Source organism: Macaca fascicularis, chromosome 11 (assembly GCF_037993035.2).
Source record: "Macaca fascicularis isolate 582-1 chromosome 11, T2T-MFA8v1.1".
In the NCBI taxonomy this organism is placed as follows: Eukaryota; Metazoa; Chordata; class Mammalia; order Primates; family Cercopithecidae; genus Macaca; species Macaca fascicularis.
The window spans coordinates 84764076-84785098 of NC_088385.1; the positions used below are offsets into that span (position 1 = coordinate 84764076).

A 21023-nucleotide genomic window follows, 5' to 3' on the forward strand; every position below is an offset into this window, starting at 1 on the left:
TATCATGTTACAGATATTTTGCAAGTTATGTTCATATTTCCACTTCTGATTAAAACAAAATAGAAAGACTAAACTCTGAGAAATGCAAATGCTATAAAAAAGGTAGTTTATCCAGCCAAAAAGCATTAGTTGGAATCATATTGAATATTGACTAAGAATGACTTAGATCCTCATTTCTTTATGATGTAGTTGAATTTTGAATCTGAATTTGGCATGCCTTCAATATCTTGATTCGGAAAAAATACATATGAAATAAATGTAACTTTTTTGATTGAATTATTTTTGCCTCTGTTCTTAAGAATTTGTGTAAGCAGTATTAGTGAATACAAATTCCAGACTTTAATTGAGACAAGAACAAAAAGGAAAGATAATTATGATAGCAAGACTAGGCTTAAGAATTTCATGTATCTACTCCAAACAGGATGTTGCCTGCTCCTTGATTGCATAACACTGGCAGGTGCTACATTAGTAAGAGTGAGTGGTATACTTACTCATAGCACTACTTTGGCCACCTCTTTCTTATACCTGGTCTTTTGTGGCCTTTGGTTGCTGTTGGAGGTTAATAACAAAAGATAAAGTAAAATTAGGTCTGCTACTATTTTTAATCACAAATTATTTTTATTTAAATGTTAAACTTGCTAACCTTTATTGAATCATTTTAAGCCTTTAAGGATAGAAAAATCCCTTTTGTCGTATGAATCTACAATGTATTGATAAATTTCCATAGTAGCCAGATAATTCACATGTAATCAATATTTACTGAGCACTGAGTACAAGGTATAACGACATTTGAATGAACTACACTTGAGAACTGGAGGAGCAAATGTTTAGATAAATAACAGCAACAGTTACATAGGCAAGAACAAAAAGACTGAGAGTGGAATAAGTTTGGCGCATTCCACAAACAGATAGAAGAGAACCGTGGATTAGGCACAAGGAGAGTTGTTTGAAGGGAACAAGGAAGCCTGATAGTGTGGGGCCAAAGTAAGGAGTTGCTATGGTATTCTAACTCAGTCACAGAGCCTTTGGAAGATTTTTAAAGCTGGGATGTGGTATGATTTAATATAAATATTTTAAAAGATCACCCTAGATGCTTCATGGGGATTATAAAGTAAGTAAATGTTGGTGTCCAGTTGAATGTGGGTGATGGAGAGTACAGGGAGCTTAAATGGCCCCAATTTTTTAGCTTGAATGGGTAAGTAATTACCATAAACAAGATGATTATTATGGAAGCAGAAAAAAATGTCTTAAAAAGGTGGAGGGGGGGAAGGTAGTGAATTCATTTTTCAACATGTGGACTTGATGTATCTATTAAAACATCAATTTGGAGGTAACTTTAGGCTATTAGACATGTGTTTCTGAAGGTCAGAAAAGGGTATTGGTTAGAATATACTGAAAGAATAGGTAATAGTTAAAGCCATGGACAAGAATGGAATCTTACAGGAGGTCTGCATAAAGTCACAGGAGAAGAAACTTGAGGTTTTTCACTCTAGGAAATATAAATATTCATGTGATAGAGGTATAGGAGTCAGGAAAGGGAAAGAATGTTGAGAGAGTGAGACTATCATTGAGGAACACAATCACAGATGTGGACTGCTAATCCTTAGGGAAGATGCTGTAGTTGAAGCTCTAATACTTGGACTACCCCAGCAAGTTAGGGTGAAGTAAGATGAGCAGAATGTGTAACATGCTGTCAAATATTATGCAGCTAAATAGCTGGTGTACTGGAATGAGGTATTTATTTTTGGTAATTGGATAGGCATTGATTACATATATGTGAACATCTTCTGTAGAGTGATAATGTGTTAAGAAGTAACTGAGAAGTGCCTATATACATTGAGTCATGAATAATTTTTCTAAGAGTGTCCTGTTAAGACACTGTTAGAGAAGAAAAAATAAATAAATAGTTTGAGAAGAAGACAGAGTTGAGGGGAGGTTTTGCAAGGCAGGAAGTAAGCAGAGAAGGAGGAAGCAGTAGAGGGAGAGGAAAGGGTCCAGGGAAATGAAGTGGTAAGTGACTATATGACGTCCTAAAGGAAGTAGAAGAGGAGGAAATTTTGGTCTGTGTGGAAAATTTGATGCTGGAAAACAATGGGGATACATTTGCTTCTGTATCATGTCATAAAAGGTTATGACGGGGTGAAGATACTGATACTTGAAAAAGTATGTATGTAACATATATGTATAAACACAAATCTCTCCATAGTAGCTACCACTGAAAGGATTATGGCTGGGACAGGGAAGAAACACATAAGTAGAGGCAAGTTATTTGAAGGACTTTAGTTCTGTGGGGTATAATGCACTCTATTATTCTGCTTTTACAACTTACATAAGTGTTACATGTATTATTTTGTGTACATCAAATATAGTAAATAATTTCAAAGTAGAAAAGAAAGTATATTAAATAGAAACTAGAGGAATTTAAATTAATATAACAACTTCAGAATTTTAGATAATATGAATGTACTTTCTTTTCATGTGATTTTCTAATGGTTTAATGGTTACTTTATTTATTTATTATTATTATTTTTTGAGATGGAGTCTTGCTCTGTCACCCAAGCTGGAGTACAATGGTGTGATCTCGGCTTATTGCGACTTCCGCCTCCTGGGTTCAAGCGATTCTCCTTGCCTCAGCCTCTGGGATTACAGGCGCCCACCACCATGCCTGGCTAATTTTTTTTTTTTTTGTATTTTTAATAGGGACAGGGTTTCACCATGTTGGCCAGGGTGGTTTCGAACTCCTGACCTCAGGTGAGCCACCTGTCTCGGCCTCCCAAAGTACTGGTATTACAGGCATGAGCCACCACAGCTGGCCATGGTTACCTTATAATAAAGAAAAATTCACCACGTGTGTGTGTGTGTGTATGTGTGTGTGTGTGTGCGCGCGCGTGCGCAACTTAGGGAGAAAATTTAACTCTCTCTATATAATATGTGTGTGTGTGTGTGGAGATATATATATATAATGCATGTATATATAATCCCTACAATAATTCTTTTGAATAGCATAGTCTAAAGAGCACATATTTTAAAAAGTCTGAATGTGTCCTTTTAGCAGTTTATTAGTATAATTACTGAGATATTGTGGTTCATATTTATCTTAAGTTTCGAAGTCATGGTTATTTTCCTTTGATGAGCTTGAGACTAAACTGGTCCTGGAAAACAGAACTTAGTTTGTTGGAGCTTACTCAACACTAAATTTAACCTCATCCAAAGATAAGTTACTAATGTGGATGGCACCTGTTGAGTAATTCCTAGGTGGGCGGTATCAAGATTCAAAATATATATTGCACATCCCAACTTTGGTGAGCTTACATGAGGAAATAAATTAGTAAACTATAAATACCAGGAATGTCCCAAATGCCCAGCAAATTAAAAATAGCAAAAATATGCCCAACATTACTTAGAATGCAGAGACACAAGTGCAAGTTTCTTAGACAAAAATGTTAGACATGTAGGGTAAAAGTTGTTTCAAAGACATTTTTAAAAACAATTTTAAATAGACCATTATATTTAAGGATCTTCACAAATGCACAGAAGAATGAGGACATCTGATTATGTGAAATAATTGCAAACCAAGTAAGACAGCTAAGGATCTGGCAAGTGTAGTTCACAGCTTGTCCTTCCTCTTTCTTGGCTCTATTTTACCATAATAGCTCAATTGTTTTCCAGTCACAAACTTCAACCTAAGTTTTTAGTATAACATATATATTGTTTACAATTTGCTGATATGAATATTTTTGGCTCCTTATTCCTTTTTAACTCCTAGTAGCTGGAAAATTAGATTTAAGTATTTCCTGCCTATCGGATTCCACGTCTCATAGGGTTATGGCTCCCAGAATCATTACTGTTATGGAATTCACATCTTTAAGCCCATTTGGGATAGAGATTTCTTGATCCTATTTCTAATGTTTATATTTATCTGGAAAGTGAAACTATTCTGAATAGTAAAAAAAAGCCCAGGCTTTTATCAGTAGCCTGTCCTTTAAAGTTTTATTTTTTTCAGCTACTGCTTGTAATCACTCTTCTTTTAAAGGATTTTTTGTTTGTTTGTTTTTTAGGTAAGATAAGAAGATGAGGTTCTTAACCAAATAGGGAAGAGATAAAATACTGGAATGCTCTTAAAGGTTTAATAAAATCTTATATATGGCACACTGCAAAATTGTAGCACTATGACTCAGAGGAGTGGAATATTGCTAAGTTAGTCCAGTCACATGATCCCTTGACTTTGAAAATATTCATCTTCTAGAATGGCTAGAAAAAGATAGCTTAATGAAGACAAATGCTTTACTACAAATAGAACTCTGATCTGTAAAGAAATACTAACTGAAAATCTTTACTTTGTATTTTTCTTAATGATTTCATTATTTTTATACAGATTCAAACTTTGCAAAAATGTGTATAAACTACTAGTATTAGGGAATTTATATTTCAGTTATTAGAATATTGCCTAAATGATTTTTAAATCTGCTTGTCTCTAGAGGTTGCTCTACACATTAGTCAAGTTCAAATGAAGTAACTGACATAACATAGAGGCATTAAGAGGCAGTGTGTTTTGTTAAAAGGACAAAGGTCACTGGAATTCTAATTTTGTATATGTGACCCAGGAAAAGGCATTCAGTAAATGCTCAGGGCCTCTGCTCATTTCTGCAATGAGGAAATTGGACAGATAACTCTAAAGTCAATTGGAACTCTGATTTGCTACCTTGATTTAAAAAAAAAATGCCAAAGAGGATGATTTCGGTTTTAGTAAGTCTGATTTACAAAGAAAAACAGCAACGTGAAATCATTTTGTTGCGGGAATTCTTTGGTCTGCCATTTAGAAATTAAATAGAAGTTAAAAATACAAGAACACCTTGTTGTATTAACTTTATATTATAGAATAAATAGCTTAAATGTTGTTCTCATTGTTGTCAATATTTATACTTGTTTGTGTAATTAATATGATAAATAGAAATTGGAATAAAGTAACTTGGTTTGAATTACAGAGTTTTTCTTTGTTTTTGAAGAGAAGATATAATTTTTAAGGACATTAAAATTTATATATGCATATATAACCATTGCAAAATGTAGTTGATGTTTCTGCTATATCTTTGAATACTGACCACTTTAATAAGTAACTGGCATATTCTTTATCCTGATTTTTTTGTACTTAAAATTCTACAAATTGTTTTTTATTGGCAGCCCAGTATTACTGTAAACACAAAATACAATCATTGTATTTGAAGATATATATAAGAATCCTTTTATAATTTTAACTTTTTACATTTAATAGTTGGTATTTTTAAGAAACTTATTGGTCCATCTTTCTCAATTGCCCCCCCCACTGCCAAACTTAATAAAATTATCACTTACAATAATCAGTGGAAAAATATTTAACAGTAGGACAATTTTAACAATCTTATTTTAGGAAGCAAAATATTAAGATATGCAGCTATTTTCAGTATGAATTATAATACTCCTATCTGAAAAAAATCTGTGATAGTTTATATATTTACTATTATTTCAATAATAAGAAAAAGGAGTAAATAAAATAGGGAAAATCTTGTTCATTTAACCTCAGTGCAATTGTATGCAAAATTTATCTTTGATTAGGTAAGTATTTTGAAATTTAGTAGAAGTGCCAAAGCTAGTTGTTTCATGAAGTTATATTTAAATTATTTTAATACGATTTCAGTTAAACTGAATTGTGTGGATAGACATAGAAAAAATATTGACATTCCTTGTTATACTTTGAAAAATCATATTTCCCACCTGACTTGTATTAGCCATATTTCAAACAAGAAATACTGGGAAATCATTACATAGAAACATACAACTTCAGAGAAAGATCTGATAGTTCAACGATGTTATTATCACTTATTTATTGAACATCAGTGGTATATACCTAGTGCTGTGCTAGATGTTTTGCTTATACTTTTCATTTAGCCATCACAGTAAACCTATAATACAACTGTGTCTCATTGAGGCAATCTGTGTCCTTTATTTAGTAAGTAGAAGAATTATGGTTTGGACTCTATTTAGTCTATTTAGTCTAGGCCAGATTGTCTTTTGACTTGCTAACAAATAAATTTAACAAAATAAGGTCTGGAATTCGGGTCTTTGGATCTTCAGCTCTTTCTTTTTTTCCTTCTCCTCCTCCTCCACTTCCTCCTCCTCTTCATTTTTTTAAAAACTACTTTTTTAGAGCAAATTTAAGTTCACAGCAAAATTAAGAGAAAAGTACAGATTTCCCATCTACCCCTTTCCCTCACACATGCATAGCCCCCCCATATCATCATCACCCAACAGAGTAGTGTATTTATTATAATTAATAAACATATATTGAAACATTGGTATCTCCCAGAATCCATGATTCACATTAAAGTTTACTCTTGGTATTGTACATTAGACAAATGTATAATGACATATGTCTACCATTATAGTGTCATACAGAGTAGTTTTACTGCCCTACACATCCTCTGTGCTCCAACCCCTGGGAGCCAGTGATTGTTTTACTGTCCCTATGGTTTTGCCTATTCTATAGAGGCTGTTACATTATTGGAGTCATACAGAATGTAGTCTTTTCAGGTTGGCTTCTTTCACTTAGTAATGTGGATTTAAGGTTCCTTCATGTCTTTTCATGGCTTGATAGCTCGTTTCTTTTAAGTGCTGAATAGTATTCCATTGTCTGAATGTACCACAGTTTATCCATTCTGCTACTGAAGAACATCTTAGTTGATTCCAAGTTTTGGCAATTATGAAGAAAACTACTATACATTTCCATGGGTAGATTCTTGTGTGAACTTAAGTTTTCAACTCCTTTGGGTAAATACTAATAAGTGTGATTGATGGATCATATGACATTTGTTTAGTTTTGTAAGAAACCACCAAACTGTCTTCCAAAGTGTTTTATTTTGCATTCCCACCAGCAATGAGTGAGAATTCCTGCTGCTCCACATCCTCACTAGCATTTGGTATTGTCAGTGTTCTGGATTTTGGCCATCCTAATAGATTTGTAATAGCATCTCATTGTAACTTTAATTTGAATTCCCCTGATGACATATGTTGTGGAAATATGCATCTTTTCATATGCTTATACGTCTCACTATATCTGTTTTGGTGAGGTATCTGTTAAGGTCTTTGACTCTAGTTTTAAAAACCAGGTTGGGTTGTTTGTTTTCTTGTTGAGTTTTAAGAGTTCTTTGTAAACTTTGGGTGATGACTGTGTCTTCTGTAAATGTTTCTGCTAATCTGTGGTTTGTCTTCTCATTCTTTTGACACTGTGCTTTACAGGGCAGAAGTTTTTAATTTTTATGAAGTCCAGCTTATCAATTATTTATATTACACATCATGTCTTTAGTGTTGTGTCTATTTTTCTTCATATATTTGTTGCATGTAGATGTCCAGCTCATCTAGCACTCTTTGTTGAAAAGGTGATCTTTGCTTCATTGTATTGCCTTTGCTGCTTCTTCAGATATCAATTGACTATGTTAATCTGGGTCTACTTCTGGGCTCTCTATTCTGTTCCACTCATTATTTTCCCATTTTTTCACCAACCCCATACTGTCTTGATTACTCTCTTGATTACATGACTTACTTCATGTAGGTTGTAAAGTTGTGTTGTGTCAGTCCTCCAATTTTGTACTTCTTCAATATTCTATTGGCAATTTAGGTCTTTTGACTCTTTATATAAAGTTTAAAATTAGTTTGTTGATATCCACAAAATAACTTCCTGGATTTTGATTGAGATTGCTCTTTCTAAAAAAAATTATTTGGCTCCCCTCCTTCTCCTTCTCCTATGCCCAAACTTGCAATATAAATAAGAATTATTCTTCAATATTACACTTGTTTCTTCTATCTGTGGCAGGGATATAAACTCTCAGGAAACTGGGAGAAGGAGTGGTCTTGTGAGACAAATAATGATTTATAAATTTTATGGTAAAATTATGAATTTGGCAAATAATAAGTTGTTTTATGTAACTTTAGCTCTTTATATACATACATATTTTAGGTTTAGAAGAGTTTAATAACTTTATAATAAAACAATAAATTCCCTTGTTTGGTTTTGTTTTCTGGAACAAACTTAAAAGCAGAAATTTATTAAAAAACAAAAGAATGTATCTTCAGGTCAATGAATACTGATGTAATTTTTAATAAGTTATACTTATAACACTATTGCCAATTGTAGTTTATAATGAGGATTTAATATCACCTATAACTGATACAAAATATTAAATGATGTTCATAATTCTCCAATTATCAAGTAAGTTAAATAAGAATAGTAGGGTTTTGAACCTACTAATTGAAAAAGATTTTATCTGATTATATCCTCAGGAACTTTCCATATCTATGTCTATACAGCTAGTCACATACACACACAATTCTGTTCTAGTATACATGAGTTTATAGAGCTTAGCTCCATATTAGGAAGAGTACCTATACATATAAATAATTGAATATACCCTTCTCCATTTCTAGTGTGGATATATGTGTGTGTATACACTCACACCCACACATACCTAGTATGGAGCCAAGCTATTTATAAGCATCTTTAATCCTCACATGATATGTTGATGTGGGAACTTGAATTCTTTTCATGCTCATGTCACAGATGAGGAAACTGAAGCTTTGAGAGAGTAAAAACTTCTCAGTTTCTTACAATGTGAAAATTGTAATACCATGATGCAAATCTAGTTTTATTTAACTGCAAAATTTTTAATTACACTATAGGACCTAATTAATAAACGTACTCCTTGTATCTAATCACGGATCAACTAAGCAAATAAACAAACAGAAATCAAAGAGCAAAACCCAATTAATATCCCTTATTCCTCTCCCTATTCTGCAACACAGACACATTTGAGATGGGAAAGGAAAGCCTGCAAGGCATTGCTTTGCAATGACACAGGGGTAACTAAACTGCACCTCTCATCTTCACTGTCCCTAGCAATTTTGTCCCTTAACAAATCACATTTCCAGAGGACAAGGCCTGGAATTATGCATGCTCACAATGATCCCTGCTCATCTTTGGGCTTGCCAAAGTTTTGATTTCTACTGCTTTACTGAGTAGATCCTTGTATTAGTTTCCTGTGGCTTCTGTAACAAATTACCACCAATTTGGTGCCTGAAAACAATAGAAATTTAACTTCTCACAGTACTGGAGGGCAGAAATCTGTATCACTGGACTGGAATCAAGGTGTCAACAGTACTGTATGTTTTCCAGAGGCTGTAGGGGATATCCATTCCTTTTCTTTTCTAACTTATGGTGGATGCCAGTATTCTTTTACTTGAAGCCACATCAACCATTCTGTATGTTAATCTACCAACAGATAAAATGCATTGGATATTTGAGAATATACAAGTAGTTCAACTTGTGAACTTATGAAATATGTGGAACAAGTGGATTTTTGCATACCTATTTCCGACTTTACCTTTACACTACACAGTGTTCATTCTTACATTCAACCAAATATTTTTTGATCCCCTACTTTCTTTGTACCTGGCACTATTTCCTAGCCATCTTCCAACTGTGTAGTAAGCCTGAGTCAGAGGCTGGGAATAGCTTAGTGAGAATGTTTAAATTATAGTGGTAGTAAGTATAATGAGGCAGAAGAGCAAGCTCATTGCAGAAAGACAGGTTTAAGTTTTAGTTCTGGCTCTGCTCCTCATAACTGCGTAAGCTTATGTAAGCTATGCTATCTTTCTGAGCCTCTAGTGAACAAACAAAATAATATCGACTTTACTAAAACGTACAGTGAAGATGAAAGGGTTTTGTATATGGAGTAAATAGCATACTTGCTTACGACTCTGTATAAACTTCCTTCTTGTATTTGGTTGTTGAATGGTTGAGGAGAACATAGAGCAGCTCCAAATCATTTTCCCTGCATGATAGGATTTTTAAAACTGCAAATTTCTCACATAGTATCTTTTGAGTTAGTGTGTTACAACTTAATTTAAAAATGAAATATACTAAAATAGGATTTTTTTAAAAATTAGAGAGTATTTCAGATATGAGTAAAAATTGATTTGTGAAATGTTTTTTACTATCTGTTAATAAATTTATGTATGTACTGTGTGGTCATTTAAATGGATGTATTCATTGCAATACGATCATTTCCCTTTTTTGATTAAAACACACGTTTGGATCTCTGATCATTAAGATCAAGCCTGACCCTTAGCAAGGCATGGAGGATGTTCCTCATTGAGCCCCTACTTATTTCTGTGGCCTTATCTCCCGCCACTGTCTTTCTCTAGATTTCAGGATTCGTGCTCTGGAGTCCCTTCTGCCTGACGCATTCTACCCATGTTCTTCAAACTGATTTGAAGGCTGCTAACCTTTTGAGCAGTTTCACAATAGTACACAATGGGAAGTTGTGGAGAAAGACTTAAATGAGAGTCAATTAAATATTCCTGGCTATTCTGATCTCTTAAAAGATCCCTCAACCTATGCTCTTTCTCAACCGTGACCAGTTCACATATAGCTCCTTCCCGCGTTCACCTCATACCACATCTCCTTCAGCAAACCCTTCCTAACCTCTCAGGGACTAACTCAGGCTTCCCTTAAAGCAGCAAAATGTAGGGGTTAGGAACATGGGCTTGGAGTGACCTTGGGCATATCAATTCAGTTCTCTGATCAACACTTTTATCATTGTATATTGGTATAGTAATGACAACTTCAAAATAATATATCTTTGTTACTATGTTAGGTAGGTCTTAGTTACTAATAACTTTCTCCTTTCCTAGTCTTTTTGACCTCTGATCAGAAATAGACCTTCTGGCTAGCCGCAGTGACTCACGCCTGTAATCCCAGCACTTTGAGAGTCCGAGAATGGTGGATCACTTGAGGTCAGGAGTCCAAGACCAGCCTGGCCAATAGGGTGAAACCACATCTCTACTAAAAATACAAAAATTAACTGGGCATGGTGGTGCACACCTGTAGTCCTAGTTAGCCAGGAGGCTGAGGCAGGAGGATCGTTTGAGCCCAGGGGGTGGAGGCTGTAGTGGGCTGAGACTGTGCTACTGCATGCCAGCCTGGGCAATGGGAGTAAAACCCTGTCTCAAAAAAAAAAAAAAAAAAAAAAAAAAAAAAAGACCCTTCTGCATTCTTTTCTAGGAGTGTATGTCTCTGTGATAATAGTATTTATTGCATTAAATTGGAATTATCTCCCTTCCCTATAAAACTATATATTTTTTAGGGCTTGGAAGTATCTCAAGGAACCAATAATTTTTAAATGAACGAAGGAAAACAAACATCCTGCAAATTTTAACCAAAGCAAAAATATTACTGTATTTTACTTTAACTCTCCAGAAAAAAAATTATTTCTAGTTAAAATCTTAGGATAAATTCTATGTAATTACTTGTATTCAATGTTAGGATTGGCATTTGCTCAAACTAAACCATCTTATCTATTTTTTGATTGAAATTTTATTTAATTTATGTAATGACACTAGTATTACATGTTTAATGTGAAAAATGAGAAGTATAGTTCACAAAAATAGCACAAGTCACAAAAGAATCTACCTTCCTGAAATATCCAAAGTTAGGATTGGTTTATGTTTTTCCAGACATTCTCTATGTATGATTGGCAACAGCAATATCTAGCACTTTAGCCATGTTCTAACTTGGATGCATTTCTTATGGAGAGAGAAATAAATCTTTGAGGCATTATACCTGCTATATGGTTTATGATTATTTAGCTTTTTACATTGTAGCAGGGTTTGAGTCCAATGGGAAACTCAGTGTTTTAAATCCCAGGTCAAAGTCAACCCTATAAGCATAATTACAGAAGTTAAGGACTGGAGCGATCAATTTTCAAGCATCCTTGTGAACAGTTTTCCTTAGAGTTACTGTGGTTAATATGCCCCATTCCTCCTTCTGATGCTTGTCTAACCTTATATAAAATCCAACTTACATTTTTATTAATTAATTTTTTTGAGACAGAGTCTCACTCTGTCACTCAGGCTGGAGTGCAGTTGCATGATCTGGGCTCACTGCAACCTCCTCCTCCCAGGTTCAAGCCGAATCTCCTGCCTCAGCCTCCAGAGTAGCTGGGATTACAGACACATGCCACCATACCTGGCTGATTTTTGTATTTTTAGTAGAGACGGGGTTTCACCATGTTGGCCAGGCTGGTCTCAAACTCCTCACCTCAGTTGATCCACCCACTTCGGCCTGGGATTACAGGCGTGAGCCAGCATACCCAGGCCTAACTTAGCTTTTTAAGTCTAAATGACACTTAAAGTATAATAATAATAAATAAATTAAAAAAAAAAAAAAATTTCATAGCTCACTGATAAGTACATACGAAGACAAAAATGGTACATAGTTAATGCTCCATCTAACAATACAGAATTGTTATTAGTAAGTATATCTGAATATCATAATTAATAAAAGAATAAAATAAAAAAAAAAGTCTAAATGACACTTCTGTGAAGCTTTCTCCATATCTGTAGTGGAAATTGATAACTCCATTCTCCTCGCTGCTCTACAGAGTCGTTTATAATTCTCTGAAATTTATCGTGTTATGCCTTGCGTTATGACAATTTATGAATCTTTTCTGTCTCCTCAGCTATTTTACAAGCTCACAAAGGCAAAGATCTTATCATGCATTTTTATATCCCTTCACCATTGAGCAGAGCTCTTTGACCATAATAAACAGTTGATAGTTGCTGAATGAATTAATTACTCGGTGTTAAGTGTTGTGCCATGGTTTAGATTTAATCACAAACTATAGGAGATTATTAATCATATCTTGATATTTAGTACCAAACTGTAATGTTCATTAACTATCCATAAGTAAGTGTAAAAATATGTGAATAGACAAGATATTACTTTGTTAATATTGTGATAGATACTTCTAATTACATGTCCTGAAACAGGTTATATTTGCAGTAAAAAATGCTAAAAGGCTGGCTGTAATAAAACACATAGCTTAAAATGTATGAGTTCAATGAAGAGCTGTGCTGATTAAAAGCACTACATATTTAGAATAGTTTATTCATCCCTGAAATTAATAAATATCAGTGTTTTTTTTTTTTTTTTTTTTTTTTGAGACAGTCTCACTCTGTCCCCCTGGCTGGAGCACAGTGGGATGATCTCGGCTCACTGTAACCTCTGTCTTGCAGGTTCAAGTGATTCTCATGCCTTAGCCTCCTCGGAGTAGCCAGGATTACAGATGACTGCCACCATGCCCAGCTAATTTTTGTATTTTTAGTAGGGATGGACTTTGCCATGTTGGCCAGGTTGGTTTCAAACTCCTTACCTCAGGTTGTCTGCCTGCCTTGGCCTCCCCAAATGCTGGGATTACAGGCGTGAGCCACCACACCCTGCCAATATCAGTATTTCTAATACACACTCTATGGTTTATATGTTGAGAACGCATGTTAACTCTCAGGTTTAAAATAATAAGTGTAGTTAAAAATATACTTGTAAGTGTCTTGGGTTTTCATATGTGAAGATGATGAAACTCTTCCTTTTCTCATTTGAAACCCAATTTGTAATTTAGCAATCAGACATGCTCATATTTAGCAAATATGTAAGGGTCAGTATAAACGCACAACTATGAAAATAGACAATCAGAAAAATTCTGCCTTGAAAAATTTCTGTCCCATTTTTTTATGTGAGTAGTTGAAATAATTCAGTGCTCTTTAGAATACATGAAAATCGTGGCTGTGTTTTGAAATTGATGTCTGTAGCACAGAGCACATTTTCAGGCATAAAATAAGTTTAATAAATGTGTGACGAATGAATAAATAAATGGTTTGCTTGACAGAACATGAAAAACCAGTAGTGTTACAGGATGCTAATATTAATTATGTATGTAGAAACTACTCAATTCTAAAAATATGGACCAATTTCTATTACATTTGTTTAGTTTCTGTAATAAAGAAAATAACAGTGTATTTGAAGAATTACTCTAACAAAACTGTTTTTCTTTAGGGCATTATGATAAGATTAACTATTTTGATGAAATCCCAAAACCTCAAGGCTCAATGTATCTGTGCATTTGGATACTTCTGAAAATAATGACTGGCTCTAGCTCTCAGAAACTTTTCATTTTATTTTCATCACACAGCCAACATTTTTATAGTTATCAAGCCATGCTTAAAATTTAACATGAAAAAGGAAGGGAAAGTAGGTGTTCCATGCCAATAAAAGATAAACCAGAAGTAGAAAAAAAGGGCCCAAGAAATTGTGCTTGACATGAAATTGTGCCTAACATAATAATTAGGCAAGTAAACGTCCTGAGAGTGACTGTCCGTAAGCTACAGATGTGTGACTATTTCTTGAGCCAATTGATTAACATGGTGTCTGTTGAAATAATAATGAATTTCTTTGTATTACTGCTACAAAGGAATATATTTTAATATCACAGGAATAACACATGAATTATATAGTATTATGGTCCAAATAAAAAAATTATAATGTATTACTCTAGTGTGAGCAGTGCAATTCCTGCAACCACATGGTAGTAAACTGAAATTATCTGCAGTTACTTTCTTTGAAGAATATATTTGGAAGTTGTAATTTACAAGTTTTGCTACAAATTGGAATCACCTGGGGATTTGTAATGTATACTGAAAAACTGGCTCCTATCTGCTGACATTCTGATTAAACTTATGAGGGTATAAATTGGGCATCTATGGTTTTAAAAGATCCTCAGTTAATTCTTAAGTGTAGTAGAGTTTAAGAAATACTAGATTAAAAATTTGGGAACTGAGTTTACTGGGATACGGATAATTCTTAGGAAACTCTGTGTAATACCAAAAGTGAAAGAGGCTATGATGTGAAATGGCATCATTTATACCATTATAGCATCATTACCCTCCATTCATATTAAACACTTTTATAATAACAGTAGGCATTTTTTGTTGTTTTGAGTTATTGAATCCCTACTATGTACATTGTATTGTGCTAAGTGTTTTACATGTAAAATTTAAATGACTCTTCTAAGTAATTATTCATATTATCTGCTTTTAATTTTTATTTCTTAAATTGAAAAAAATCAGCTAAAATGATTATTATGGGCCCCACCATCATGGAATTTTTTGAAATCATTTATTTCTATTAATCCCAAAATATAATGGTAACAAGTTTTCCCCACACATCATTTCTATTTTTATGAACTATTGATTTTTCTAAATGTGAATTGAAAACACAAAACTTGACTAATCCCTTGGCATTTCCATTTCTCACTAATTTGCCGGTTATGATCAGGTTTTGGTTTTCTACTCTCATCAACATCTTTTCTACTCCAGAGTAGTATTTTCCTCCCTATCCCGACAAAAAAAAAAGACCAAAAACTAAATTTTGAACATACAGCAGGCCAAATGCTATTACAGCTTATAAATGATGCTATGTCTAAATTTATTAATTCATTCAGATAGTCAACAATAATGCATTAGGCATTGATTGTGCCTGGCCATGGTGTGAGGTTCTGGGGGTAAGAGGGTAAATGTGAGAAGAGAGGCGTCAGCTCCCACCAGCAGAGACGAGTTCAAGTATTTCAGAGGAGAGGCTTAAGGATGTCATACAAGTAAGTCAGCTCATCAGGGTCAATGTTCAGGAGACATAATGAAGTTGACTAGTAATATTATTTCCAGTTAGGGTTTAATTATTTCTCTTTTTTATTTGACTGCTTCAAGCATGAAAACACTATATTATCCTTGCTGTAGTTCATTTATTTCCTCAGAAATTATTTGTAGATCACCTAAGTCATACATTTAGACTGGGGAGAGAGCAGTAGACAAAATTAAAAAGAATCAATAGACAGTATACATTCTGGCTAGTCATATATATAGATACACGCATATAAATAAATATATATACATATATAACACATTAAATATATATCATGATGTATACTTTAATATATATGTAATACATATGATATATACTTTAATAACATACAACATATATTACCTGTAATATATATGTAATGTATGTAATATACTATTATATATACTTTAATAATGTATATTACATATCATCAATACATACATGATTATATTATTACATATATAGTAATATATAATCAAAGTATATGTTATGTCACACATACTATACATCTATGTGTCATGTATGTAATATATGCATATGTATGATATATACACATATATAATGCATATATGTAATAAAAATGCATATGTGTATGTGTGATATGCACGTATGTATATATTGCACATTTACATATATGTAATGTATTAATATTGATATTTAATATAAATATATATATTTAATATACATATGTTGCATGTATACATGCATATACATGTCTGACATATATGTAATACATTAAATATATAATATATACTTTAATAATATATATTACTATGTTCATGTTCATATTACATGTATAAGACATGTAATATATTAAATACATAATATATACTTTAATAACATTACTATGTATGTAATATATTATTAAAGTATTAAAGTATATGCTATATATTACATATCTGTATGATATATGCAATATACACATATGTATATATTATACATATGCATGTATGTAATATATTAAATATACTAATATTTAATATAAATATATATTTAATATAAACATGTTTAATATGTGCATACATAATATATATCTTATGTATGTAATATATGTGTATATGACATATGTATATATTACATGTATAAGACATGTATGTAATATGTTAACTATAATATATACTTTCATAACTTACATTACTATATGTAATGTATATCATTAAAGTGTAGATTATATATTACATATCTGTAATATATATCTTTATATTACTATATATGTAATATATTACATAACATGTAATAGATTATTAAATTATATATAATATATTGCATGCATGTAATGTAATATATGTTATATAAGTAACGCATATTACATATATGTTACATATATATGATTTAAATAGACTGGGAAGAGCATATAGACAGAATAAAAAAGAACCATCATGAAGCTTATATTCTGGCTGGTCATCTATGTATACATTACACACATACAAACACACACACATGTAATATGTAACATATCCTTTAATATTTAATTTGTGTACAATGTTATAAGATATACTTTAATATTTAATTTAGATATTTGGGCATTTACTATTTGATAAGCACTATTATGAGCAACTTTCATTAATTAATTTACTTAATTCTAAATCTAATAGTCAACTCTTAGCTCTTGTCTTACATGACTTGTTAGCAGCTTTTGATAGAGCTCATCTTTCCCTTGTCCTTAAAATACTTTCTTCAAGTGGTTTTCTGTACCCCATCCTCTCCTGATTTTCTTCATACTTTCCGGTGGCTTTGTTCACTCTTCTCTGTTGGTTCCTCCTCTTCTTTCCAATGATAATCTCCTAAGGCTCAGTGTTTGTTCCTCTTCTTTTATGTCTATACACTTTTGTTGATAATCACCCTCAAGATTTCATTCACATCACCAAAAAATTTGAATTTAGATCTTCACTCCAACCTCTCAGTTGAACTCCAGATTGTGTGTCCTACTGCCTACTAACCATCTCCTTTTGAATGTTTGATGGACCAGTCAACATGTCAAAAAAGAAACTTCCTACTTCCATTCACGATCTTTTCCATCTCAGTGGATAGAGACTTCATCCTTCTTGTGATTAAAGCCCAAATCCTTGGAGTTATTCTTGACTCTTCTCTTTCTCTCAAATGCCATATCTTCCCATAAATTTATCTCAGAAAACATCCAGAATCTGACCATTTCTCATGACCTTCACGGTCCCTTCACTACTCTTGTTGCTACCCTTGAATATGCCCCCTACTGCATACCACCTGCTACAAACCCCACCAGAAAAGAGTCATTGTAGGCATGGCAATGCCCTGGTCTTCTTAGGGCAGTGTTTTCAATATAGTGGATTACCCTCCATGAATGGACCCTGAAATCCACCTAGTAGATTTTAAGCAACATCTAAATAGACTAAACAGAAGACAGTACAGTGCACTAGGAAGCATCGCAGTAACCTGTATTTAGTAAGCTAAAGTATTATTCCATGAAACTTTGACTCCATTATAATTATGTATAAGCATATTGGGTTGTGCTATTCAATTTATTTCTTGCTGTGGGTTACAGTCAATATTCTAGAAAATATTAAGGCACATGAAGTTATTCTAATTAAAATTTCACCCAAATTTTTGGTGTTAAAATATGATTTGAATTTTGATAGTTTGTTTGATATCCGATTCAAACAATAATGAAGGAAAATAAAACAGATTACAATTACTTGGCTCAATTTGATGGTAAAATAACTTTTATTTATTTGTAAGTTACCAAAAAGTTTTAGAGGTTTTTAGTTTATAGAAAAATTGACATTTAATATGGAAAAAAGCAATTAAAACGGTGTTTGTACTAGGTCTATTTATAATAACTGAGAGATGTTCAGGGGAAATCTATATTAAAAACAGGAATGATAAAATCTTTAGAATTTATTGAAATACAATTATTAACCAGAGAATGTTATTTTATCATTAAAAAATCCACTCAAAAGTATGACTCTGGTGAGAAAGCGACCATATAAATGACATTTAACAAGTTAAAACCACTTATTTTTACTATAAAACATATAGCCTAGTATGTACTAACAAATGTGATTGAATTTATAGAAAGACTAGAATTAAGTGGGGAAAAGGTATTATTTTCTTGAAAGTCATGTTTATTATGCTGATACACTGTGAGAAAATAAATTTTGGTAAATTGTTAATTTTAACAATAAATGTTGAATAAATAAATGAGCTTTAATGAACTAGCCTTTAATAGTCATATTGGAAACTATATTCAAGTACTTATTCTGTCGCTATTACCTAGCTACTCAGGCAATAATGGGGAACATAACTATCATAAATTGCCAGTCCTCATAATGAATGACTATGAGAGAATAGTAAAAATGATTGAATGCTCCTGATAAATAGATTTGAAAATAAGAAAGAATGTATTATCGATCGTTTGTTTTTGTTCTCCTCCTTCCTTCCTTCCTTCCTTCCTTCCTTCCTTCCTTCCTTCCTTCCTTCCTTCCTTCCTTCTCTTCCTCCTTCCTTCTCTTTCCTTCTCCTTCCTTCTTCTCCTCCTTCTCCTCCTCCTCCTCCTTCCTCCTCTTGCTTCCTCCTTCCTCCTCTTGCTTCCTCCTTCCTCCTTCTCCTTCCCCCCCACTTCCTCTTCCTCCCTCCTCTTCCCCCCTGCTCCTCCTTCTTCTCCTCCTTCTTTCTTTCCTTCTCCTTCTCCTTCTCCTTCTTCTCTTTTACATTCCCCTTCTGATTGTGGTGCAAGATGAAAGAAAGAGTTGTGTCTAACACCCAATTTAGGAATCAGTTTATTTTATATGCTGGTTAAATGGTAGACAAAAAATTATCTTACAAACTTAGCTACAGACTCGTTGAACCTTTTCTGGATTTTCAATGAGCTAACCTGTTCATGTATAATATGAGTAACTAAATTTTAGGTAATAATATCCTATTAACATTTTGTAGCAAATCGCATTTGGGTCAGAAATCTTCCTTCTTTCTATAAAAGGCATATAATTGCATTGAAATCAAGAACTTTAGGACTGCTCTTGCAAACATTTAAAAATATTACATCACATTATCCTTCTTAATATTAGGCCACAATAATTATTTGGCATCTTTGTTTTACTAATTTTTAGTGGATCTGAAAGAAATACATTTAAAAGAACACTGTGGATGGATAGAGAACATCCAATTTGCCTCATTCCTTGTTATTGTTCCTCCTCCTTTACTTCCTTATATAATCTTATAGCTAGTAGCAGAATGAAATATGAAGAAAGGAAAGAATTAATATATGTTTCAGCACTATCACCTCATTGGATATTCAGATGCTGATCGGCAGAACAATAAGATTTATTATATTATGTTATATTCAGCATGTTCAACTCTATTATTTATTCAGTAGAATAAATTCAGTAAAACTTACTTTGAAGTTAATTAATATAAGACTTTTTTTCCTCAAAATAAATGAGTATATCTTGTCTGTGGTCATTTTTAAGGAAAAAGCATATCATTGTATATTATCATTTTTTGTACAAAATTGCTATTTTAAAGGAACAGAAATAGTTTCTCTGTTTTATAAGGATAGATTCTTGAATCTATTTTTTTCGTTTTATTTTCTTTAAGAGACATTTTGACCTTACTATGAAGCTAAGCTAGGGAGGACATTGGCAGAACTCTGTGTGTGTGTCCTCATGCATAGCTTTTGATGAGAATTTAGTAAGACAGACAATAGTTCCTTGCCAAGTTGTTAATTTTAAATCTCATCTTTACTGTAGAATGTAAATATTTATAGAATACTCCCAAATCCAGGGAGACGGATCACAAAGAATTGGAAGTTTTTAGCTTTCTATACTCTTACGAATCTTAGCTGTGTCACTGCTATATAATGCCATGATCAATTTTTTTTTTCTTCTCACCCCAAATGATTGTAAACTGGTAATCATATTGAAACCAACAATTTAAAAGTCATGGGGCCTGGCATAGTGGCTCACGCCTGTAATCCTAAAACTTTGAGAGGCTGAGGTGGGTGGATCACTCGAGGTCAGTAGCTCGATACCAGTCTGGCCAACATGGCAAAACCCCTCTCTATAAAAATATAAAAAATTAGCCGGGCATGGTGGTGTGCACCTGTAGTCCCAGCTACTTGGGAGGGTGAGGCTGGAGAATCGCTTGAACCCGGGAGGGAGAGGTTGCAGTGAACCAAGATCGCACCACTGCACTCCAGCCTGTGTGACAGAGCAACATTCTGTCTCAAAATCAAAAACAAAAACAAAAACAAACCAACAAAAATGCGCTACGGGAATCATCCTTTTAAAATAGCAAAGACAACACCTATATTTAATCAGCAGATTATTCACCTCTAGAAATACAAATATAATTTTTAAAATAAATATTTGCTAGGTTTAGGATGAAAATATCTTCATTTTCATATTGTATCAATCCTTTCTCCATCTATCTTTTGACGTACTTAACAAATGCTGCTTGAGTTTAAATTACCCACATCCTAACATTCTAAGACACACATGCAACAATCTCA

General features: G+C 33.1%; 1 protein-coding gene across 14 annotated transcripts in view; it reads left to right on the forward strand.

The window, feature by feature from the left end:
* Nucleotides 1-21023, forward strand: part of NAV3 (neuron navigator 3) — a 381439-nt gene that overhangs the window by 106588 nt on the left and 253828 nt on the right. The window lies entirely within an intron of this gene.